Below are 26178 nucleotides of genomic sequence, written 5' to 3'. Positions count from 1 at the left end.
CAACCAAAGGGAGGCACACGCAAGAGATCAGAGGGGAGGAGCAGAGGGAAGTCGGGGTGTCTATTCACCTGCCTCCTTCTCTGCAGGTTATGGGTTGACTATGGCTGTTCTTCTACCAAAGGTCTTCGCTTCTATTGTGTGATCTTCTCCTACAGCTACAGCCACAGCCACAACTTCACTAACAGCTCTTTCTCTATGCCAGATAGTTCTCTTTTTTGCCCTGTCTTAAGGATGGTTAAAGGCTCCACACGCTTTTAGTCCTCTGGTACAATACCTTCCCTTGCTGGTTTCCCTTAACCTTGCACACAGGACTGGCTACATAATTTGTGAGGCCCAGCGCAAAAATGAAAATGTAGGACGCTTTGTTTAAAAATTACTAAGAATTTCAGGGGCTCCTGGATGGCTCAGTCAGTTGAGAGTCCGACTTCTGCTCAGGTCACGATCTCGCAGTTTGTTGAGTTCGAGCCCCTGTGTTTCCTGCCAGGACTCATGGGTTCTTGCTCTCCCTCTTAAAATTGTGGTTCCTATAGGGGTTCTGGAAAAGTAGCTGTTATCTATACTTACATTTAAATTGCCCCGTGGTGCAATGTAAAACTTTTTAATAGATTTGCATCCCCCTAGGAAATTCAGTTAATCTCTCTCTCCCTTCCTTGCCCTCAACAGCTAACAAAGCCACCCATTTGGGAAGCATCCTGGGCCACCACAGCCCTTGAGCACCACCCATGTACTAACACCAGAGCTGAAATGTGTGACTCCTCAGCATGACTTCTGGGCAGGGGCGGGGATTTTTAGCAGTGGTTTCCAGAGTTAGTCCCTCTTTGTTTTTTGTATTGTATTCAGAATCTACTAAATATACTAGCTTTTTTTTTTTTCCTTCTCTTGGAACTAGGACTTAAACTGAGGACCTTCTCATAGCCTGGAACGTATTTTCTCTCTCTGGCCAGAAAGTTGCCTGAGATAGCAATCTCTTAGCATTACTACACAAACACCAGTTAGCCTCCTGTCTTGAGTAAGGTCTGCTCTGTCAACACCATCCTTAACAGACTTGGGGGTTGAAGTGACTTATGCTATCTTATTGGTTTTCAAATGGGAGCCCCATAAGCCCTTCTGTGCCATGATTTTTTGCTTTCACTGCTTGGGTTGTTACAGATTTAAGGAGGATAAAGAAATGAGCCTGAGTAACAGCCTACAACCGTATTGTTTCATTGCTTTAACTTGCCTTCACCACTGAGCCTCCGTCAACAACTGCATTAGTTACAACCTTACATCCTTCACTCATCCCTAGAGCACACATGGTCCCTTGACTTGGTCATGTTGCCTCCAGAGACTTCACCCTGCAGCCTTGGATAGAGCAGGAAGCATAGTGGTATATGCTTCTCTCCTATTTATCCATACCTCCAGTTTTTCCAGCTTTTAAGAAGTTTTCCTCACCAGCTACCTTTAATATAAAGGAACATATTATCCAGAAGGGTTCCCTTCTTCAAAGAGTTACCACATATATTGTCTCATCTTTTCTCTGAAATGCAAATTTTCTCTCAAAGAAGACAAACTTTTATTTCAAAACGGGGTCACATGTAAACATAATTCCAGCTGTTTGAAATCCGGAGCACGCACACATCCACACACACACACACACACACAAAAGACTCCTAGAACAATAAACAAATGTTCGCTGGGCCTAAAACATTTTATTTGGTTATGAGTTGGATACATTTCCATTTCTATTGAGTTCTGATCTGTTCTTGAGATAGGCAACTAAGCAGCGTGGCCTCAGATATGATCCTTTTCTTGTGGAAGCCAATAGCATTCCCTAGACTTTCAGTCTGGACAGTGGAAGGGGCAGGAGAGGTCTTGCACCCAAACTGCAAAGGAGAGAACTTAGATCCACAGTTCCGCGCGGGGTAACAGAACTGGTAAGTAGGGAGTTGAGGATTTTGCCTAGTGCATCTGATTCCTAATCCATTCAATTTTGAAGTGGCTCTGTGCAGATGTGTATTTTAGGGGAAAATCTACCCCCAATTTAAATTTGCCTGTTCCTCTGTTACCCATTCCTCTGCCCATTTACCTTCCTGTACATTGTCTTCTGTATGGTTGAATGGGTCCTGAACAATTACTTGTTCACCTCGCCCTCTGCAGTATTTATTCCATTCCCATCATCCTACCCCCCGCCAGCTTACCTCCCAAAGGCAGGTAAGACCGGTCCCGAATGTCTCACAGTACTAAAATTGCCATTTTGCATGTACTATACTCCAAGCCGGTACTGTATTTCCATAGCTTAGAACATTTTATAATTATTAACAATTCATAGTAATTGACTATGTCTGATAATCTTAAATTTTTAATGTTTTAGAAGACAATGATTTCACTTTTAAATTTATTTCAAATCGATTTGAAATATTTCAAGCATTCAACAGAAGTAGGGAAAACAGTATAATAAAGAGCTTCAACAATTATCCATATTTCACTAATTTTGTTTTTAAAAAAAAATTTTTTTTTTAACATTTATTTATTTTTGAGACAGAGAGAGAGCATGAACAGGGGAGGGTCAGAGAAAGAGGGAGACACAGAATCTGAAACAGGCTCCAGGCTCTGAGCTGTTAGCACAGAGCCCGACGCGGGGCTCGAACCCACGGACCTGATCATGACCTGAGCCGAAGTCGGACGCTTAACCGACTGAGCCACCCAGGCGCCCCAATATTTATCCCCTCTTTTTGGGGTGAGGGGGCTGGAGTGTTTGAAAATAAGTCCTCAACTTACACTCACCCCAAATCCTTCATTATGCATCTCTAATAGATAAGAACTAAAGGAGAAACATAACCACATTGCCATTATCACATCTATAATATCTATTTCACATATGTATGATACCTACATATATCATATCACCTTGATAATCTCTTAACATTTATATCAAGTCCACATTTTAATCCCCCATCTCAACAATGTCTTTTTAACTACTGGTTTATTCACATCAGAGCCACACAAGATCTAAACACTGCATTTGGTTTACTAGGCATTTTAAAAGCCATTATCTACATGCATTTGATCTTCACATTAAACCGATGAAACACGTTTGTTTCTGGTTCACAGATGGGTGAACTGGGGCTCAGAGACGTTAAGAAACCTCCTCGAGGTCTCACTGCTGATAGAGCCAGACCCAAAATTTGAATTAAGGGCTGACAAAGTCCAAAAAAGAGTCCATTCCACTCCTTCCCTTTCAGGCTACCAGAACTTTCCCTGTGCTGCAGAGAGGCAAGAGGCCTAGTGGTTAAGAGAGAGGGTTTGGGCTAGGCTGGCCTGGCTGCGAATTGGAGCAGGTTATGTAACCTGAACCTTCATTTCTGTCTGCATTTGTAAAGTAAGGATAATGACGGTTTGGGGCTGATTAAATAGGCTTGTACATGTCTAGTACTTAGCACAGCACTTGGCACATAGAAAGCCCTCAGTAAACCTCGGTGATTATTATTAGTGTACAGGAGGAGAAAGAACCAGAGTGTTTGTTTTTTTGTTGGTAGCTCAGGAAACGTAGTTCATCACTATTAACACAAATTGTTTAGGATTGAAGTTGAAGTGGGGGTTGGCGTAGGATGGGAGTGGGGTAGCCATTCTGCCTGGATTGGAGAAGGGAGCCCTGGACACAAAGACTTCAATAGGCATCCAAAGGGTTCTCTGAAGGCCTCAGCTGGAAAACAGTTAAACATGTCTTCTGAAGGCTAACCCTGGCTACCTCCACAGAGGGAAAAACAGTGGGTGTCAGACAGGGTGGGAGGGAGACTTCTCAATGTTTATTTGAATTTGGAACCATGTGAATGCATTAAAAAACAATCTCTTATTATAGGGGTAAACACGGAGAATGGTAAGACTAGGATCTGATGAGAATAAGAATGCGCTCACATTTTTTTTGCAGCCCTAGGAGGCCTTAGGTCATACAAGGTGGGCTTTGCACCAGGATTAGGACTATTTCAGCCTGACTCTGATTTCAAAGATCCAAGGTGACATTTTGATTTTAGTTATCCTCCCTCAGATACTCACTCTAAGAGTCCAGGACCACAGTTTACAGATTTGGGGTTATCCACCCCGTGGATTGTCTTCAAGCATATGCATTGTTGTGGGTTGAGCCTATCGGCTAAATAACGTCTTTGCATGTGTCATCCGTGCATCTAGCAGTGTTTTCGAGTTCCTTGAGCCATAGATTATTTTTGATGGTTAAATAAGTGAAGATTCTGGGAACCTGATTTTCTAGACTCCTTGGGAAGGGAAGAGGCACATAATCCCACCCATAATCAAGAACTTGTCTAGCCATTGTTCTAAGGCCTTTACATATATTAACTCATTTAAAACTCACAGCACTACACCGTAGACACCATTATCCCAATGCTATAGGCAAAGAAACGGAATCAAGTGAAGTTAAGTAACTTGTTCAAGGTCAGAGCCTGCTGGACTAACCATGAGGCAATACTACCTCTCTGTTGGTAGTGGCCAAAGCATGCAGGGGTCTTTGAAGGTGACTCAAGCATGGCTGGTTGTGTAGCAGCAATTCCTTGGGTCCCAAATTCCAAACCCTTCCTTTTCTGCATCTTCCGGTTTAGGAGCAGGAAAGGCCAGAGTGTGAATTTCTGACCCTGGGCAATTAATTTACTTACTCTCTCTTAGCTTCAGGTTTGTCTGTGGGGGCGGGGGCGGAGGTGGGAGGGACAGGGGAGTTTTAGATGGAAAGACCTCTCCTTGCATTACATGTACGGGTGTGTGCTGGGGTTGGGGTGTCGAGGTGCGCTGCTTTTTCCAGGTCTCTTAAGGTTAACAGGTAATGTTTGGAGGTTCTGTCCCAGCTAACTCCGTCCAAGATGTCAGGCCCCCAGGCAGTGATGGCGCTCAAGCTTAGCTATTCTTCCTCCACTAGGAAAAGGGCTGTCACTGGGGCCAGCTCCGGCTGCAGCTGGGCTGGAGGGAGAGGGAGGGGTGTCCTAGGGAGCGTCTTTCTCCCTTGAGGGTGTTAGAGATGAGACTGTGTGCTCAACAAGGCTTCTTGGAGGTAGTGACAGTGCAGTGGAGTCCTAAAGGTCTAGCAGGAGTTAGTAATAAGCAATGGAGGGGTAAGGGTTAGAAATCGCCCCCCCTCCCCCGCCCCAGGCAGAACAAAGAAGCACCACCCGGCTTACAGTACAGAGGAGGGGCTGGGAGAGTGGAGAGGTCCGTAGAGGCGAAATCACGCAGGGGCTTCAGAGCTTGCCTTTATTCTAAGAGCAATTGGGAAGGTTTTGAAGGAGTGTAGATAGGAGTTTTAGAGACTCCTCTGGCCGCTAGAGAATGGGTGGGAGGGGAGAAGCAGGCTATCACAGAAAGCAGTCGGGTTGGTTGTAAGAGACCGAGGACCGAAGTAAGGGCGGGGGGCGGGGGGGGGGGGTGGGGAGCAGCGACCGAGCATCTGAAGCCTTTCTCCGTCCCCGCGACACTGCGCTGTCCGTCAGCTTTCTTTGCTTCTATGGAAGGACCCCATAAAGGAGGGCTGGGCACCGGCCCAAAGCTTATCGAGTGAAATAGCCCAGAGCCCCCTCTTCTTGCGGGGGTTCTCTGGTCCAGGAGCCTCAGAACTGGTAGGGTTAGGCGGGAGAGCTTACCATTGCTGAAGAACCGTTACCCCTGAAAATACACACAAACCTCGGCCGCTTTTGGCAGCAGCCTCCTCCGCCCATGACCTCATGCTTTAAGCTCCCATATAGCCTTCCCCCGCCCTGTCCCCACCCAGCGCCCGAGTGGGGGTGGGGGGTGGGGGACAGTGGTGAAGGTCCGGGTAGCGGGAGCACCTTACTTATGCTGCGCGAGATTTTAAGGGGAAGGGACGCAACAATTTCCCCACACTGAAAAAAAGCATGGTTTAACTTTCCCTTGAGCAAAAACTACTCTCTTGTGTTGTGGGCCCTTCAAGAGACAGATGTCTCAGACCCGACTCGAGGTGGTCTGTTTAGCCGGCCACCTTTGGTTCACGTTCCCTCGGACCGGGAGAGAAGCCTGGAAACGCTGGGGTCCCGCGCCGGACCGACGGGCGGCCGCGCCTTTGCGGGACCCGGGGGCCGTCCCGCTCTCGCCCCCCCTGGCGCCGCCGAGGTTTGAACCCTAGGCTCGCCTTTCAGCCCGCGCCCTGCCCCCTGCTCGCAGCTGCTCTCGGTTTGGGTGCAGCGGTTTCCCCCGCAGAGGAGGAGGAGGAGACAGCGCGAGGAGCGACTCCCGGCTCGGGTTTCCGCACCAATGCCGAGCAGCCCCGGGCGGCCCCCGGCGACCGTCCCTCCTCCCCGGCACCACGTTCCACAGTCATGGCGCGCGAGGAGGGGCGAGCGCGCGCAGCCGAGGCACCCGCGCCCCCTCCCCTCCCCTCTCGGCCCCGGCTCCTCTCCTAGGCAACCTCCCTCCCCGGCCTGCAGCGCCGCGGAGATGGAGACCCCTCCCCAGAGAGCTGCGTTTCCAGCGCCGTCTGCAGCACCCCCTCCCCGCCCCCATCGGGGCGGAGGGATGGAGCCGCGCGCTTCGCGAACCTCCAGCCCCTTCCCGGGAGCCCCAGCCCCTCTCCCAGCCCCGCCGAGCCTGGGTGTAGTGGGGGTCGGCACGGGCCCTCTCCCCGCACTCCACCTAAACCTTAGTATCTTTGCAACCCCTTAAAAAATTAAGTGAACCCTCCCCCCCCCCCCAACCCCCGTCGTTAAATTGCAAAGCGCGTTACAATAACCGGGACGGCTACGCAGGAAGCAATCCTGCACTGGTCCGGGTCTAAGGCGGCAGCTTCCCGGCCACGCCGCCTTCTCCCGGGCCTCGATTTTCCGGTCACGCCGGAGAGTCCGCCACACCCCGGGGCTGACAGGTCCCGCGCGGGGCCGCAACTCGGTCCGCGTCCCCCGCCCCATCCTCGCCCAGAGTCTCGCCAGCCTACAAAAGGTGCAACCTCACGCAAATGCAGAGCACACAAATAAGGTCGGCTGCGCATCGCCGGGGAGGTTGCGAACAATGCGCCAGGCTGCCCGCGCCCGCCGAAGCGCGGCGCCCGGAGGGACAGGGGGCGCGGGTGGGGGCCGCGGCGGAGGACCCGCCGGCCGCGGCGCTGGACACCTTACTTCCTGCTTCCCCGCCCGCGGCCAGACCCAGCTCTGCGGAGGGATATCTCTCCCCTCCTCTGTCCCTCGCTCCCTTCCCCCGCCCTCCCCCTTTTTGCTTCTGCTCCCCCCCCCCCCCCCCCACCCCCGCCTTTCTCCTTTTGCAAGAAAATAATTTGACAGTCGATTTGCTGACAGGGGAGGAATTTGCATCCTGGATTAAAAAAAAAAAAAAGGCCGAGAGGAGCTTGGGAACGGTTGCTAGGGGTGGGTAATGGGTGAAAAAAGGGGGGCGCCGGGGAGCGGATAAGGAAGGTTAAGGGAGGGGGCGAGGGTGGGGAGCAATGCAAAAGGTAAGGCCAGGTTACCGCGGCTCGGCCCCGAGTGGGCTGCGGCCGGGGGAGGGGCGAGAGATACATATGTATTTCTGTCTCCCTAGCACACCCCCTTCCCTCTAAGCGATGGCTGAGAGGCGGTGCATGCAGATGGGGAGTAAGTTTCCTGAAGGGGAGGGTGGATGCACGCGCGCGGCCCCGCGCTGCAAATTTCCACCGGGGAGGGAGAGTGGCTGGATGCGGAGAGTTTGGAGTTGCTTGCCGCGGAGGGCTGGAAGGGGAGCAGGGCCGGGAAAGGGGGCTGGCGGGCGCTATATCTGGGAGTAAGTTTCCAGGATCAGGAGAGCCTGCACGCTTGCACGCTAGTAAGTTTCTGGTTGGGGAGGGCGCGTGGGGAGGAGGAGAGGGAGGGGTGCATGTATATAGAAGGGGGGAGGGGGGAGCAGATTTCCTGCGGGGAGGCTGAATGCATATGGAGAGTAGATTTCCTGAAGGGAGGGTGGAGGCGTAGACGGACCGAGTAAGTTTCTTGCTGGGGTGGTGGCGGAGGTGGTGGGTTGGTGCTTTGGGAACCCGGAGCTTCCTCCCCGGGGTGAGGGAGCATGCTGTTGGGGGTGGGGTGGGGGCGGCGCAGGGCCCTGTTCCCTGCTGGGGAAGGGGCTTGCATCTGGGGAGTATGTTTCCTGGCGGAGCGATATTTGTTTACAGGCTGAGGGCAGTACTGTAAGTGAGTAGCGCTTCGAGAAGGCGGCTCTGACATAAATTAATATTGAAATTACTCCATCAGCTCTGCTCGCCCCCCATCTCATCCCCCAAGCGGAGTCTGGTCTTGTCGGATTGCCCATGCACTTGTTGCAGAAACAGCCAAGGTAGGCAAGAAGCTTATTAAGTTTCATTTAAAAAAATTAGTTGGGGGATGCTCCGTGAGAAGACGGGGGAGGGGAGGGAAAAGTCTCCCCCCCCCCCCCCCGCCCCACTTCTTTACTTTCAGTATGTTAGCAGGGCCTTCTTTCTGCTTCCCTTCTTCGCTCTTCCCTCTGCGGGCTGTCCAGCATCCCAGCCAAGGGGGAGGGCTGAGGTGGGCGTTATAATTGGCAGCCCCCGCTTAAAGGGTGGTGGTGGTGGGGCTCGCAGTTGGAGGTTGTGATGTTATAAAGCCTTCATTCTTCCAGCCAAGAAACCGCAGGACCCTAGGGATGTGCCTTTGGGGGTTTTTGACATGATGCATATATGTATGTATATGCGCTTGTAGGCTCTTTGGGGGCTGGGTACTCCCCCAAGTTACAGTGGCCACCAGGACGAAAGAAATGTGTAAAGGGGTAGACTTGCCCCTTCACTCCCTAACTTCAGTTTGGGAGACTGGGAAGTTACTCCTGGTGGGCTGAAGAAATAGATATTGAAGAACAACACAAAACCACGTATTCACTGGCGGAGGCCAAGAGCACCTGGCGGGCAGCGTCCAGCATTGGGCTGGATGGAGCATGTGCGCCTGCCATCCTTAGGTTAAAGAAAATGACTTCTGGTTCCTCCGTGTGCCTTGGACTCGTCTGTTAGAGCCAGCTTGTGGAAACTCTTCCCCAGACTAGACACGGCTTTGGCAAGTGAAGTGTTGAAGCGGGTTTGCTAACAGCCTGGCCTGGGCTGTCTTGTGAAGTACATGGATGGAGGTGATGCTTAGGAATGATGGATCCAGGGATGGCCGAAGAGTTTTTTCAAAAATGCCTCCCAAAAGCCGGCTGGGTTCACTTTTTAGCAGGCCATGGAGGAGAGCTTTGAGAAAGGAGTTTTAAGTTGTCTCAGTTGGTACCGACCTTCTGCATCATTTACCGTTTCAAGAAAGCAATCTGGTGATGGAAAATGTGGTTTTTTGATGCCCACTGTAAGACTAACAGGCACAACTCTGCGCTTAACCAGTTAACCATCAGTCTGGGCTTCTCCTTGCTTCTCTTTTCCTGATTTTCAGCCTGCTGGTTTCTGCAGAGAAGTTGTAGGTTTTGGCTGTCAGGTACCTTGATTATGCTGGGAATTTTCACTTCGCCAGGGTAATTTTAGCACCAGGGATTCAAACCCAGGCATGTTTAGTAGGGTCAGGGAGTAAATGCTAGGTGTGTGGTTGACTAAAGTTGGTTAAGCTTTGTGCAGTTCTGTAGACAGGCTCAATTGTAGCAGGGGAAAAAGTGAGTTTAAAAAAAAAAAAAGTCCTCTCCGTGTTACTGATGTCCTGGACAGTGCTTTTCTTCTTTCCTTCTCGTCATCCGATTTCCAGATTGAGAATTTTATTTTTGGCAGCTTGAGAGCTGAGTTCGTTGGGAATTAGGTATTATTGCCACTTACCAAATATTCCTAACTGGGCATTAGTTGAACAAATTTGCTGTTAGTTTTCTCTGCTGAAAATCTTAGCCGGAATGGTGTATATGCTGGAAGGGTAAACAAAATCTTTATGTGTATTTATCCCAGGGTAGTAGAATTATTTACATGCCTACCCTTGAAGCCTAGAGCACTCATTCAGGTTTTTTTTTTCCCCCTACGTTTATGAGATTTATTTTATTGTCTTGCTTTGGCCATTAATCAAGTCTCAGTAGCTTTTTTTCCCCTCTTTTGCTGAGAATGTTCTCCTGGTAATAAAGGTTTGAAGGCCCATGAATCATAATTCATTCTTTTTAAAATATTGTGGTGATTGTCACGATTTGATTTATAGGAATTGATACTGAGAGTGACACGCCTCTTTGGGCCCCGCCCTTTTAGGCATGTCCATTTTCGCCAAAGGATTGTTTAGAAGCCAGCTTGACATCTCAAAAAAAAAAAAAAAAAAAAAAAAAACACCCAACATTTCCCTTCTGCTTTATGGGCATTGAGAATATTAATTTTGCAGGTTCCATAGTGAACATGGGTCTTTTCACAGCTTGGTAAGCAGGCTTCCACATAGCAGGCATGTGTTAATATCACATAGCATTTATGTGAGCTTGCTGTGAAAACAGTTGTTCTATGAACTGTGTGGAAAGTACTCAGTTTTGCCTCCTTTAACTCGCTTGGGCCTGTGGTTTTTATTGAGGTAAGAGCTTTCATTGTAAAAGAGGGGGCTGCTGCTTATATAATAAAATGTGTGGCCACAGAAACAAAGCTTATTTAGAAGATTCTTTTTCTCCTCCTTTGATAGTTGGTCAGAATGACCAAAAGCATTGATTTTTTTTGGAAAGTATAAGGTTCTCCTTCAAGTTGATTGATCAGAAAGTGTTAAAATTGTCTTGCATTCGGTAGTTGGCCCAGTTTACAATATTTGTAAAGTGACGAAGAACTTTTCAGGTGGGGGGGGGGGATGTCACTATAAAGAAAAGTGGGGAGGGTATCAGTTTCTAGCCATTTCTGGGTTTCGGACTTTTTGTCTTAAAAATGCAGATTCTGTCCATGAGTTTCTTCCATCTCTGAAATTTCTGTGACTTGGATCTTGTGGAGAGAGGTCTCAAGAGGTCTCGACAGGCTCTTCCTGGGCCAACGGCCAAATTGCTTCACGGACTAGGACGAGTTGATTAACTTCTGTTTTTGTCTTCTCATGGAGAGAGTGGATTTGTACCTTGGCATTCCAAAAAGGACTCTTGAGTAGCCTGGTAATTTTGACCACCAAACACAAGGAAATACTTTCACGAAAAAGTCTGCCACTGTCTTCAGAAAAAAAAAAAAAAGTGCACGGTTGTTTCCCAATTATATGTGCTAATAGAGCGTGGGGCACATAATCCCAGGCACCCAAAATAATTTCAGTTAATCTTGGAAGTTTCCCCTCCAGCCAGCTGGTTTACCTGTCTAATTATGCTTGGTCAAGTCCAAGGTTAATTGAACTGTTATTCCCAGGCCACAGGAGGAGGTAGGCTTGGGGAAGAGTGGGACACCAGGAAGCTGAGTGTGGCTTTATCCACTTTCTGTGGAGAATTCACATGTGGGTAATTGGGATTTGGTCATATGTTTGTGATAGAGTTCATGATGATGATATTGTAATACTGTCATTTCTAGGATATTCTGTATTTCACCATGGGCATTTTTTTTGGGGGGGGGGAAGCTCTTGATGTTTTTATTGACTTTGAACATTGACATGAAAAGTGAGGATCCAGACACGTGGCTCAGACCCCAGGCAGTACAAATGGATGCTGGTTGTTCTCTAAAAGCCGTTGAATTCAGCTCATTTTATTTATGACCTCATAAAACTGTGTGATTTAGGGAGAAGGGAGGATTAGAATCAGCTGGGATCTTGTGGATTAATAATATTTCTGAATTTGCATGTTGGAGGGGAACCAGAGAAATAAAGGGGAAAGTAAAACATAGTTGATTTTTTTTGTGGGGAGAGGGCGACAAGAGTAGCTGACAAGAGTGGTTATTGGCATAAGCTTGTCAATGAAGATGCTGTGGCATTTTAAGGAATAGTACGGTCCTGGTAACAGAAGTGTGATCCCCGTGGCTCTCTTAATAAATCTTTTCATCTGGGTTAAAGAAAATGCATAACAAAAAGACCTTGTGATTTTTTTTTTTTAAAGAATTTCTAAGTACTTATGGTATCTGCTTGTAAGGTCGTCTGGTTAATCTGGGTTTGCTGAGGAAAAGGATGCTTTTTGTTTTTTCCTCCTCGAAGACAACAAGCTGGGGATGGGTGGGTATGGCCAGCTATTGGGCTCTTGGTGCAGCGACACTAAAAAAAAATTTTTTTTTTTGATGGAGAGGAAGGGGAAAAAGAACCTGTGGGCCTAAATGGCAGTGATAACTCTGGGCTTCTAGAAGATAACAATTACGTATTTTCATGCCGTAACCGGATCTAGTTTAGTACATTCAGCAGCTACTTACTGAGCACGTCCTATGTGCTAGGCACTGGCTTAAGGTTCTGGGAATAGGTTGATAATTAAAACAGACGTCATCAACTCCCTCTTCCCTTCCCCCACCCCACCCCTAGCTTACAGCCCAGAGGGGGTGGCAGACGTGTACAGAAATATATATTGCAAAATGTGATAAGTGCTTTGATGAAATCCCAGGGAACAGTGACCTGGACTTACTCAGCTAAAGTAGCCTAGAACAGGCACTCTTAGGTTTGTCAGAGAGCACCAGGCGGTGGGGAGCCTATGTGGAAGGATTTTGGTTTTGGAGGGGGGAGGGGAACTAAAAAGAGGCACAGGCAGACAAGGGGGATGGAGAGAAGGCAGCGTGAGGCGAATGTGCGGGACTCTGGAGGCCTTGAGAAGGTTGGGTTTCATTTGAAGTGTAGTGGGAAACCACTGAAAGTTTCCAGTGGGAAGTGACACCCTCAAGTCTTGATAAAGGGGCTTGCGGTGGTGGAGGGGGCAGGTGTGGGGTCGGAGAGCCGGCCAGGTGAGGAGGAGGAGGAGGTGACAGGGAGTGGAGGGAGCAGGTGGGTGGAGATGCACTTTGTAGGTAGAATGGGCAGGATGGGCAGGGTTGCTGGTGGGTTTGATGGTGGCTGGGGAGGAGGAATCCAGGATGGCTCTGGGGGGTTCTGGCTTGAGCGTTTGGGTAGATGGGTGGTGCTGTTTGCCCAGATGGGGAAGATTGGGAGCGGGAGGGGGATGGAATCAAGCTATTTCCGTTTGGGCCCTGCTAGGTTTGAAATGCCTGTTAAACTCAAGGTGGAGATGACAGGCTGGCAGTCTGACAGTGGTGTCCAGCACCAAAGGAGTGGCCAGGCGAGAGATAAAAATGTGGAAGCCATCAGCCAGGGGGTGGTATTTAAATCCAGGGGACTGGGTGAGATGTCCTAAGAAACCTAGAGAGAGAGAGAAGGAAAGGCTCTGTGTGTGTGTGTGTGTGTGTGTGTGTGTGTGTGTGTGTGTGTTTGTTGGGGAAGGGGTGGTGGTTGAATGTTTCATGAGGTTAATAAGGCCAGAAAAGTCACCCCTGGATTTGGCAAAATGGAAGCCACCGGGGACTTTTCAAAGAACAGCCTCAGTGGAATGCAGGGAATGGGGGGTGGGGAGCAAGATTGGAGGGGGTGGGCAGGGCACTAGAAGGTAAGGAACTGGTCAGCATGTGTAGACAATTTTTTGGCAAAGGTTGATGGTGAAAGGGGGGCAGAGAAATGGAGTGGGGGCTGGAAGGACGTGTGCATAACGGGAAGCGGTTTTTCGGGTGCCGGTGTTACAAATTTTGAGCAAATGGGAGAGATCCTGGAGAGGGGGGTGATTGATGAGAGCAATGGGTGAGGTCAGGACAGCTGACGAGAGCCCTTGAGAAGGTTTCAGGAAGATTTGGCCTTTCCCTGGGGGGAGGAGGGTGGGGGGAGGGCCTTCCATCCTGACCAGAGGGATAAGACAGGTGTAGGTGAGCAGGAGGTGAGGGAGCTGTACTCTGTCATGGGGTGCTCTGGGCTGAGGCTGCACCCTCCTTGGGAAGGGGTCTGGACTCAGGACTTGACACCAGCCAGAGACTTTCAAGGGTTAAGACTGCATCAGAAAATTGTACTGCATATTTCTCAACATTTGACTGCATTACTGAGCAGTACAGAGGCAAGCGCGGATTCTTTCGCTTGGGGAAGAGTCTTCAGTGAAAGTAATTTGGGCCTCACGTAAGATTTATTTGAAAACTATCATTGGAAAAAGACATCTGTGATTTTCAGCCCTGTTCAAAAGTTGGTGGGCACTGTGTCATATGTTTTGGGCAAGAAGCTCCAAGAAAGGAAAAAAAAAAAAAAAAAAAAAAGAGGCCTCTCCTTCAGGCTGCCTTTCACAAAAATATGCCACAGACTGCCAGCCCGGGTGGTCCCCAACCATGGTGCCTGCATGGGAGGTGGGTGGGCAAGGAGGGACTCAGAAGACCTGGGTTGGGGTCTTCTGGTTCAGCACCGTCCTATGGCTCTGGACAAGGCGGCCTCTGGGGCTGTCTCAGCATCTGTAAAAAGAGGGTGACCCCAAGTGCCACCTCTCCTCTCAGGAGTTGCAAGGAAGCAGCCAGATAATGTATGGAAAGTGCTAAGTAAACTGTAAGAGGCCTCCTCCGTAGGAAGACAGCAGCGAGGTGAATTGATCTTCGGTCAGATCTCCTTTTCAGATAAAAAAAACTGACGCCTGGGAGGGGCAGAGACAGAGGGAGAGAGAAGATCCCAAGCAGGCTCTGCACTGACAGCCGAGAGCCCGACGTGGGGCTCGAACTCACAGAACCGTGAGATCATGACCTGAGCCGAAACCAAGAATCTGTCGCTTAACTGACTGAGCCACCCAGGTTGCCCCAGTCATTTCCAGTTTTTAAAAAATATTTCATGCTTTTCATGTAATCAGACCTCTGGCCTCTGAGCCCCGGAGGGTGATGCTTTATTTATTTATTTATTTATTTATTTTTGAATTGCTTCGTATTATGGAAAAACGTGAAACGTAACAAAAGCAGACAGACTAGGGTAATGGAGCAGTTACTGAGGGGTTTGCTCACCTGTGGATAATGGGACTTCTTGTATTTGTATAACAAATACAACTTGTCAGTTTTGAGAGATCAGTGGAACTGATATCAATTTGGTTTCATAGAGAGGGGGAAATAATCAACGAAAAATCAGAGAGAGAGGAAATGGATGCCATCGTTGAAATGACTAGTGTTTACCCAGCTTTTTATTGGTCCAAAGCCTCTTCGGCGTGTCTTAGTTTATCTGACAACAGAAACATCAGCCATCGGAGGTGGATACTCTCATTTTACAGCCGAAGAAAGTGAGGCTCAAGAAGCAGGATTGAAAAAATACAAATAAGTGATTAACCCAGAATCACATGTCCAGCTAGCATCCAAAGCCCTGTTTTAATGCCAGAATTTGAATGTTCTCCAAATATTGTGCACCTTCAAATAGATATTGCTATGAAGTATTAAATAAGAGTATCGTACAGAATATATGCAGAGGACTGTGGACACCAAGATCACCTGGGAATTTCGGGCTTATAAGTCCCAGTGACCTTAGTTGGAAACACTCAGATGATTTAAGCATGTTTTGGGCATTACATTTTTTAGAGCTCGAATCGTCTGGCTCATTCTGGAGCACACAGCTTTAAGGCTGCCTCATAATTAAAGCCAAAACTTGACTTTAACAAATTGCATGGCTGTTCTCCATCAGCCTCCTACCCTTAGCCCCGTCCTTTCTGCAGGGCCCCTCAGTGGAGGAACCTGGACAATCGGTATTCGTTTCTAGATAGCCTGGCCTCCAGTTTCCAGGCTCCAGCTTTGGACACACTGGGCTCTGAGCAGGTTGTGATCTCAGCTTCCTGAGGGCCCCTGGTCATCACAGAAGCTACGCTGAGGGCCTCTCCTTGTCTTGGGAAACCACCTTCAATCTAACTTATTTGAAAGATGTTTTAAAAAAGACAAGAAAAAAAGTTGGGAGTTGATGCCCAAAGAGTTTTAATAGGGGTGTCTTTTGAGCTCCCTCTGATGTTCTCACAATGGGAGACATCAAACTCCCTTAAAATTCAACTCAAGGATACCCGTAATGAGGCTGATTATCAAGTACTGGGGCTTGTTCACTTTTCTTTTTTAATTGGGTGAGCACAAGTGAGCCGAGGGGGTTTTCTGGGGAGCCACAGTAGGTAAGGATGTTTAGAGGCCTCTCTCCTTTGGGAGTCTCAGCTTCTTTAGAAACCAGTATGGAATTCAAACAATTTCACTGTGCGTATGCTCATTCCTTAACTCTTCCTTGAGGGCCCTGTGTGCCTGGTCCCGGGCCAGGGCTGTGGGCTGGGCTAGAGAGGGGACTCACTTGGGCTGCCTCAGCCCTTGCTATTGTCATACTTACCACCAGGTGTCTTTCACCCCTTCTAGGCTGCCTTGGGGAGGGCCGAACTGGGTCATCACTCATTTTTTGTACCCCCAGCACCTGGCACAGAGGCTGGCACTAGTTAATGCAGTATAGATGCTTATGTATTTAAGAATCAACCGGGTTTTTTTTTGTTTTTCTTTTACTTCTGGTTCCCCCCCTCCCCAGGTCCCCCATTGGTTCTTATTGGAGGGAGAAATCCAGGCCTCTCTGCCCGCCAGGGTCAACCCTTGCAGCCACTGAAGGAGACGAGGCTAGAGAATGTTTCCTCCCCCCGCCCCTTGCCTCTCGTGGCCTGGCAGCCTTTGGCTGGGGTGGTTTAACTGAGCTCTCAAATTCAAGTGCAGCCCCATCCCCCATCCTTTTTAATAAGTGACATTTTGTTAAATCAGTTATTCGAGGCCTTATCTATATTTCTGTCTGTGCTGCCTTAGTCAAAATAGGAAAGAGAGCGAATATTAGATTTCTTTACCCGTCCCCCCCCCCCCCCCCCCAGTTGGAGCAACTCTACGTAAGATTTCTGATGGGGCGGGGGTGATGTGTCCTTGAAGAAGTAAATGCTGCGTGCAGAAAAAATGTGGAGGGCTTTGACTTGTAGCGAATGCTGTTTTTCAGCAGCTGTGATTTTTCCATTTTTCTTTTTCTTTCTGTTTTGATTAGCGGAACTCATTGTGCTCCAGGGTTGGGATTGCGTTGGGGGAGGGCGCGGAGGGAACAACATTTACTGGGAGAGCCGGAGTTGGGGAGGAGGAAGGAGAGAAGGGATTTATTGAAAATATATGTCTACTTCTGCTATGATAAAGCGGCAGGCATGTAAAAATGCAACGGGGAAATCATTATTGTGGTAATGTAGGCAGAGCTCCGCTTTCTCATTAACAGAGCTTAGCTCACGTGGAGGAGGGGGCGGCCAGGCTGCTTTGAGAGTTGGGGTATTCAATAATAGCAGAAACTCAGGGGATTGTCTCCACCCCCCCCCCTTGCCCACCCCCTTTGGCTGCCTTCTCCTTTCTTTCTCCCAACAGTTTGTAACCTTTTTAAAGCTGCTTGTCGGATTGCATGGTCTCCATTGTCACCCGCCACCCCAAAACGCTGTAAGGACTGTTTAATTTTTAAAGTTGGAGGGAATGAAAATAAATTTTCTCTTGGGAACCCAAGGAGAATTTTGGCAACACACTGTGAGTCAGAGATTGGATTATATCCCTTGCATCCCGGAGAGCACCAAGAAGAGCCTATTTAGGGGCTCAGGAATTTGCATATGCTGTGGGGTATCCAAATGAGGGTTTCAAATTGCTTCAGGAGTAGTTGCTGCTGTTTATATAGAGACCTTACTGTGTGCCTGGCCCTGTGCAGATGTGTTAGTCACTTCAGCCTTATAGCAGCTGTAAGAGGCAGATGTGGTGCCCACTTTATACTTGAGGAACCTGAGTCTCGGGCGGGGGTGGGGGGGGGTGCGGTGTCAGCACCTTGCTTAAGGACACACAGGTGCCGAGTTGCCAAGCTGGTCTCCAGACCCGCCATTGACAGCTAAGGGGTAGAATGTTCAGATGTTCGTGAGAACCTTTCCCAAGCCCCTGGACAGAGCTGAGGAAAAGATCAATGTTAGTGGCTCACATCTTTGATAGAAGAAGTGAGAGAGTGCCCTCTTCCCCATTCCTGCCAGGCTACAGTGACTGTGTCGGTGCTGACAACTTGGTCATCAAGCATTATCGAGTGCCTCCCATGTGCCAGTGGCTGGAAATAACCAGGGCAAGTAAGAGAAGGAGTTCAGAATCTGGTAGGGACAGCTATGAGAACATATAAATCTGATACACAGGGCTGCCTGCCTAGAAAAAGACCACATTTCAGAAGTAGTAAGTGGGAGAGACTGTGTAGAGCAGCCAGGGAAGTCTTCAGAGAGAGGTGGTACAGGGTGGGGTTGTATGGGTTCTCCGGGGGATTGCCAGGTAGGTAGGGGGAGGGGGAGCGACTAGCAGATAGTATGGTGAGTATAGGAAGCTACATGTAATCTGGCCTTACCCATCTCCCCTTATTTTCCATTACCTTCAGTTTAATGCTCTAGAACTGTGCTATCCAATATGGTAGCCACTAGCCATGCATGGCCATTTAAGTGTAAGTTAATGAAAAATCAAATCAAATAAAAATTCAGTTCCGCAGTTGCACTAGCCACATGTCAAGTGCTCAATGGCTACATGTGGCTGGTGGCTACCATATTGGAAAATGTACGTGTAGAACGTTTCCGTTAGTGTAGAAAGTTCTTTTAGGTAGTGCTGCTCATGAACTTTGCTCTGAGGCTTCTTCTTCATGGAAGGGTTCCTCCTTTGACCCTTAGCTGGCTCACTCCTACTTCTCCAGAGGCCTTCCCCAAGCACTCCAGGCTGGGGTGCCATCCCACTGTCTATCTGGATTGCAGTGATCCCTTTCTCTGGCTGTCTGCCCAAGGGGACTTTCAGCTTCTTAAGGGCATGAGCTAGGTCGTGTTCATCTTTGTGCCACGTGGTGTTTATCATTGTGTCCCCAGCACCCAGCCAGGGTCTGGCACCTATGAAGTTGTCAGTGACAGTTGCAGGGGATGAGGCTGGAGAGGTAAGAAGGGATTGGGCTGAAATGGGATCTGATACCATGATATGAAGCTTAGCCTTGACCTGGTAGGCAGTAGGGGAGTCACAGAGGGTTTGGAGTGAGGAGAGGTGTGTGGGGAATAGGGACAAGTCAGATTTATGTATTAGGTCACTCAGAGAGGTATGGAGGACAAGCTGAACCCGTAGGCCAAGAGATCAGTTAGGAAAGTATTGGAAGTACAGGAGCAGGAAGGTAAGGATATGCACTCTTAAGCTGTACCCGTGAGTTGGAAAGAGTAGCATCGCTGTCTTGCCAAGTCAGGGTTTCCTACCATTTCTGTTTCCATTTTGGATGCTCTCATCGGTTTCTAAGGCAAATTGCAGAAAGCCTTCCCTTTCACTTGTTAGCAGGTGTTAGCAGCTTGTTAGAAAATATTAGCAGGTATGAGGAAGAAAATCACAATTGTCTTTAATTCCTCCCTGTTAACATTTTAATAATTTCCTTCCAGTACTTTTTCTAGGCAGCATAGTCTGCTGATTAGTAGTTTTAAGTTCTGGAGTTAGTCTGCCTGGGTTTGGATCCAGGACCCTTCACTCCATGGAAATAATGGGTCTGGGTGAGATGAAATGAGGTGATACATGTAAACATTTGGGGTGGTGCCTGGCAGTTAGTAAGTTCTCAAAAGGGTCCCTCCGTCCCTTTCTACTTGGAGGCCCCCAGCCTTGTTCACTTTTGTAGATGGGTTGCCACCCCCCCCCCCCATTCGTGCCCTGTGCTCACCTGTTCATTTCTTTTCAGGGTACATTTTACTCTATGTGGTCCCATGTCTGAACCCTTGTAGCAAATCAGAAGCTCAGAGCACAGAGGCTGGGGTTTCAGCTTTCTGTCGTCTTTGCTCCATGACTGATTCTCCTCTGAGGACACTTTTGGGGGCTTAAATTTAAGAAGCTTGTAGAGAGTTTTGCAAAGGAGTCTGGGAAGTAACTGCGATCCATGTAGGCTCTTTTGAGATGGTTAAAAGGAACCAGAATGGCAGGGTTAGAGAGGCCTAAGAGGATTATTTTCTTTAGGAAGGTGACGCATCGTGCTCTGGCCATGGTGACCTCACATGGTGCACGTTCGGGGATGGGATACATTTAAAAATATGACAGCTACCTACTAAGCGCAGATGCATGTCGTCATTTTACATCTATGACCTCACAGCAACTCCCTGAGGAAGGCGTTATTATACTCATTACACAGGAGAGGAAATGGGGGCACAAAGGGATGGAACCGGCTTGTTCAAGGTCTCGTGGCTAGTAAATTGCAGAGCAGGGATTCAAACCCAAGAATCCCAGATCTGTGTGACTGTAAAAGTGAGTGCCTCCCATTTAGCTTTACCAGTCAGTGTGGACCGAGTTTTATTCAGAAATGTGTCTGGTGTGATACAGAGGAAGGGGCACCACACCGACCCTGGGAGGGTATTCCCGGATAGCGGCGTGACGCTCAGAGCCTCATTTCCTTTATTCTCAGTACCTTCGCTTTACTGGTTGACAAGGTTTATTGTAAGAATCAAAGGAGATAAAGGATGCAAAAGTGCTATGGCAGATAATAAAGCCATATACTTCACTCTTCTGCATAATTGTTTTCTGGAAGAACGAAGCCCTGTGGTGGCTGGGTCCCAGTGCGATATCGGGGTTTTGGGCACCAAGTATGTGTGTGTCTCGCAAATCCCCCATTATTAGCTTCCAGGCACGCTTGAACCTGAACATGCTCTTGATTTGGGCGAATGGTTGGTGGCTGGGCACATGATGGATGGATCTTTGACCAGAGCTGGAGTGCTCTACATAATCTTGGGAAAGTCACTTCACCTTCCTAAACCTCCCTCTTCTGAGATGGTCACATCTACTCAGATGGGTCGTTGGGAAGATTAATGGCAGAATGTGTGTATAAATCAGTGCCTTGTCAACCAGATGGCGACATGTATTTGTGCAGTGGAAGTTATGGACTCATGGTCTGTTGAGTAGACTCTTGGCCCATCCCCTTTCACGGTCAGAATGTCATGGCTCACATTTACACAGTGTTCTCCTGCCGTTAAGACCTGGAGAAGACACGATTCAAAATTCCTCTGGAGCTAAGACTTTTCCACTGAGATTGTGTAAATGACAAGTGAAAGTTCATAAAACTTTTTAGTTTGGATGGGAAGGCTACAAATAGTGCGTGGTGATTATAGAGAATTTGGAAAATATTAGCAGGTGTAAGGAAGAAAATCACAATTGTCTTTAATTCCTTCCTGTTAACATTTTAATAATTTCCTTCCAGTATTTTTTCCAGGCAGCATAGTCTGGTGATTAATAGTTTAAGTTCTGGAGTCAGACTGCCTGGGTTTGGATCCAGGACCCTTCACTCCATGGAAATAATGGGGCTGGGTAGGAGAATTGAAACAATACATGTAAAACATTTGGGGCTGTGCCTGGCAGTTAGTAAGTTCTTTTTCTTTTTTTTTAATTTTTTTAAATGTTTATTTATTTTTGAGAGAGAGAGAGAGAGACAGAGCATGAGCAGGGAAGGGGCAGGGAGAGAGGGAGACACACAATCCAAAGCAGGCTCCAGGCTCTGAGCTGTCAGCACAGAACCTGATGCGGGGCTTGAACTCACAAACCGTGAGATCATGACCTGAGTCGAAGTCGGACCCTCAACCAACTGAGCCACCCAGGTGCCCCGAGTAAGTTCTCAAAAGGCATAAGCTATGCTTTAAAAAAAGCACTGAGCTGGGGCACCTGGGTGGCTCAGTCGGTTAAGCGTCCACCTTCAGCTCAGGTCGTGATCTCACAGCTTGTGAGTTCGAGCTCCACATCACGCTCTGTGCTGACAGCTTAGAGCCTGGAGCCTGCTTCGGACTGACTCCCTCTCTTTCTACCCCTCCCCCACTCATGCTCTGTCTCCCAGAAATAAATTAAAAAAAAATGGTATTGAGCTAACTTTGAATGAGACTTTTTCTTACAGTTTATTTTGAGAGAGAGAGTGAGAGAGACAGCATGAGTGGGGGAGGGGCAGAGAGAGAAGGAGAAAGAGAATCCCAAGCAGAGTCTGTGCCCCTTGAGTGAGATTTAATATTAATATCTTGCTCATTAAATATTGTTTGAATTTTTTCATAGTTTTTTTAGTATATTCTCATATGGATTCTATGTTAAACAAATATTTATGGAGTACCTACTGTGTACCAGGCACTGGGTCCCATAATTTATTTAACTAATTCCTATTATTAGAAATTCAGCTTGAGTAACCTGGGTGGCTCAGTCATTTAAGAGTCTGACTGTTGGTTTTGGCTCAGGTCATGATCTCACAGTCCGTGAGTTTGAGCCCCTTGTCGGGCTTTGCACCGACAGTGCAGAGCCTCCTTGGGATCCTCTCTGTCTCTGTCTCTGTCTCTCTCAAATAAATAAATAAACTAAAAAAAAAAAATTGGGGGCGCCTGGGTGACTCAGTCATTTAAGCATCTGACTTCAGCTCAGGTCATGGTCTCATGGGTTCGTGAGTTCAAGCCCCGCCTTGGGCTCTGTGCTGACAGCTCAGAACCTGGAGCCTGCTTCAGATTCTGTCTCCCCCTCTTTTTGCCCCTCCCCTGCTCACACTCTGTCTCTCTCAAAAATAAATAAACATTAAAAAAAATTAAAAAAAATTTTAACTTGTTTATCATTTTGACTATTGTAAATAATGCTTCCGTGAACATCCTTGTTTATAAATCTTTGATCACATCTCAGATAATTTTCTTAGGATAAATTCCTGGAAAGAAGAATTACTATGTTAAAGATAGTGGGTGTTTTCAGGTTCTCAGTAATGTTTCCTAATTGTTTTTCAAAACACTTTTCATTTTTTAAAATATTTTACTGTTTCAAGAAGATTTTAAAAATTTATTTTAGAGAGAGAGAGCGAGCGAGCAGGGAAGGGGCAGAAAGAAAGGGAGGGAGGGAATCCCAAGCAGGCTCTGTGCTCGGTGCAGACCCCCACAAGGGGCTCGATCTCATCACCCTGAGATCCTGACCTGAGCTGAAATCAAGAGTTAGCAGCTCAACCAACTGAGCCACCCAGGTGCCCCAGGGGAATCTGAATTCGAACTCACAACCCTGAGAGCAAGAATTATATACTCTACCAACAGAGCCAGCCAGGTGATCTCAAGTTTATTTTGAGAGAGAGAGAGAGAGGGAGAGAGAGAGAGAGAGAACGCTCACCTCCGTGCATGAGTCAGGGAGGGGCAGAGAGAGGGGGAGAGAATCCCAAGCAGACTCTGTGCTGACACACAGAGCATAGAGCCAACTCGGGGCTCAAACCCACAAACCTCGAGATATGACCTGAACTGAAATCAAGAGTCAGATGCTTAGCTGACTGAGCCACCCAGTTCCCCCTCTTGAAAACATTTTTAAAGATTAATTTTCATTCATACTGCTAGTGTGTGGGAGTACCGGCCTCACTTCATCCGGTCTAATAGTATTGTTTTTCAAAAAAGGGTAATTCTTGTGTAGCACGTATTACCCTTTAAACCATACGCCACATTACTTCTCTGGGGCTCAGTTTTTTTCTTGCTGTAAGGTGGAGTACAAATGTCTCTTGCATGATAACCACTATTAATTAATTTAGCAAAATCTTTGGATTTTTGTTGTGGAAAGACTGGGCAAATGACCTGAATTATTATCAAAAGTACTTCTTTCCATCGAGGTAGAATTTCTTCATGCTTATCAAAAGACTTTAGGAGTGCTTTTGTCTCAGTACGCATAGAGTGTGCGAACAGTCATTCCCTGCCCAGGGCACAGATTCTGGTTTGTACTGGCAGGTGAACAGCGTTCTCCGTATGAGTAATTGTTGCTAATAATTGACTGTGGAATTATGGGGTCTCTGTTCCAGTGTTTTAGGAATTTTTCTTTTTGAAACTTTATAAGTTTCATAAGTTTTATAAGAAGCTACTTTCACCTGCCACAAGGGTAAGAAAATAGTGTACTAGTTTTGTGTGAAATCAAACATCGAGAAAAGAGTTGTTCTACTGAAAACACTGAAAAGCATGAAGACAGTCAAAACCAGTCAGCATTCCCTCATCTAGATTGAACTTCCATTTAAAAAAAATAGTGTGTTTCTTTCTTCTTTCTGGTATTTTTTCAACATACATATCTTTGCATAGTTGGACCCATTCTGTGTGTGGGTTTTTTTTTTTTTTTTTTTTTTTTTTTTTTTTTTTAAGAGCTGACCCTAGATTAATCCTTTAACCATTTCCTGGACAGTTCAAGCTCCTTACAACCCTTAGACTCCCTTTACCTCCTTTATGCCTTTGGAAGTCTTGTGATTTTATTATTTATCTATTTATTATTTAGAGTCAAGTTAGTTAACATATAGCATAGTATTGGTTTCAGGAATAGAATTTAGTGATTCATTACTTATGTGTGACACCCAGTGCTCATCCCAGCAAGTGCCCTCGTTAATGCCCATCACCCATTTAGCCCATCCCCCCACCCATCTGCCCTCCATCAACCCTGAGGTCTTGTGATTTTAATTCTCTCTGTATATTAAACCCCACAAGACATGGACTTCAAAAGTAAATAATAATTTAGATTAATCCACTTGTTTACTCTTTTTGCTATTCTTCATTTCTTCCTGTATGACTATGCTCATGCTCCCCTCTCAGATTAATTTCCTACTTTCTGAAGAAACACGCCCTTAGTTTTGTGTGTGTGTGTGTGTGTGTGTGTGTGTGTGTGTGTGTGTGGTGAAGGATGCCTGCTGGTGTCACATTCTTTCAATTTTTGTCTGAAAATGTCTTTTTCACCTTCATATTTGGAGGATATTTTCACTGGGTATAGAATTGTAGCTTGCCTTTTTTTTAATCCTTTAAGGATAGCATGCCATTGTCTTCTAGCTTCCTTTATTTATGTTAAAAAGTTATCTGTCAGTTTTATTGTGTTTCTTTTGAAAGTAGTATTTTTTTTCTCTTTAGATTTTTTTCCTAAAGATTTTATTTTTTTAAAGTAATCTCTATGCCCAATGTGGGACTTGAACTTACAACCCGAAAATCAAGAGTCACATTCTCCACCAATTTAGCCAGCCAGGTGCCCCTTTAGCTTTTTTTTTTTTTTTTTAGCAACTTTATTATGATGTGCTTAAGTGTGATTCTCTTTGTATGTATCCCCCGTGGAGTTTGGAGTTCTAGAATTCATGGCTTGATTTTTTTTTGTCCGTTTTAGAATATCTGGGGGGAGTTACCTTCAAATATTGTTTAAAAAAATTTTTTTTTAATGTTTATTTATTTTTGAGAGAGACAGAGACAGAATGTGAGTGGGTTAGGGGCAGAGAGAGAGGGAGATACAGAATCGGAAGCCAGCTCCAGGCTCTGAGCTGTTAGCACAGAGCCTGACACAGAGCTCGAACTCATGAGCAGTGAGGTGAGATCATGACTTGAGCCGAAGTCGGATGCTCAACCGACTGAGCCACCCAGGTGTCCCTTTGAATATTGCTTTTGCCCCATTATTTTCTCCTCTTCTTAGACTCTGCATAATGTTAGACTCTTTTGTGGTATCCTACGTGTCCCTGAAGCTTGTTTTTGTATTTTCTGTGCTTTAATATGAGTATTTTTTTCTACTGACCTATCTTCCAGTTCACTAGTCATCTCTTTACTGTTTATTTGTTGTCAAACCCATCCAGTCAGTTCTTAATTTATTTGGTTTTATTGTTCATAAATATCTTATTTATAAAATGATATTTTTAAATTGTTGTTAATGATTGTATTTTTCTCTTGGTTTGGTCGTATTTCTTGATGTTCTTGGTAATTTTTGTTCAAATACTGGGCATTTTAATTTTTAATGTTTTATTTATCTTTGAGAGAGAGCGAGTGTGTGAGTGGGGGAAGGGCAGAGAGAGAGAGGGAGACACAGAATCCGAAGCACGCTCCAGGCTCTGAGTTGTCAGCACAGAGTCCAATGTGGGGCTTGAGCTTGTTTACTGCAAGATCATGACCTGAGCCGAAGTTGGAAGCCCAACTGACTGAGCCACCCAGGCGCCCCAAATACAGGGCATTTTAAATGGAAAATGGAGTGGATCAGGATGTTGTATCAGCTTAGTTCTTTTAAGGCTGGTCTGTTTGTGGTCTGCCCTTGCTTTTAGAGCAGGTGTTTTTTAAGGTCCCTCTTCCTTGGTAGGCCCTGAAAGTCATGATTTGTTTCTCTACCACTGTGAAACTAACAAAATCTCTGCTTAGCTTTTCCAGTCTTTTAACAGCTTTTTTATAATTTTTTTTAACGTTTATTTATTTTTTGAGAGACAGAGACAGAGCATGAGCTGGGGAGGGGACAGAGAGAGAGGGGGAGTCACAGATTCTGAAGCAGGCTCCAGGCTCCGAGCTGTCAGCACAGAGCCCGATGTGGGGCTCTAACTCATGAACCATGAGATCATGACCTGAGCCGAAGTC

At 46.9% G+C, this 26178-nt stretch overlaps 1 protein-coding gene across 11 annotated transcripts in view; it reads left to right on the top strand.

Moving 5' to 3' along the window:
• TRERF1 (transcriptional regulating factor 1) overlaps nt 1-26178 on the top strand; it is a 226275-nt gene that overhangs the window by 12163 nt on the left and 187934 nt on the right. For 7 of the 11 annotated variants that reach the window (XM_042938767.1, XM_042938774.1, XM_042938773.1 and 4 more), the window contains exons 1-2: nt 7634-7782; nt 8205-8286. The exons of 1 other annotated variant lie outside the window; for it this stretch is intronic. The gene's annotated coding sequence lies outside the window, so the exon portion shown is untranslated. Of the gene's footprint in view, nt 1-7314; nt 7350-7450; nt 7575-7633; nt 7783-7891; nt 7938-8204; nt 8287-26178 lie in introns of those variants that run through there. 3 more of the 11 variants (XM_042938763.1, XM_042938761.1, XM_042938762.1) reach the window with 3 other exon arrangements.

This window comes from Panthera leo, chromosome B2 (genome assembly GCF_018350215.1).
Source record: "Panthera leo isolate Ple1 chromosome B2, P.leo_Ple1_pat1.1, whole genome shotgun sequence".
NCBI classification, from domain to species: Eukaryota; Metazoa; Chordata; class Mammalia; order Carnivora; family Felidae; genus Panthera; species Panthera leo.
This window is presented reverse-complemented; position numbering and strand designations above follow the sequence as displayed.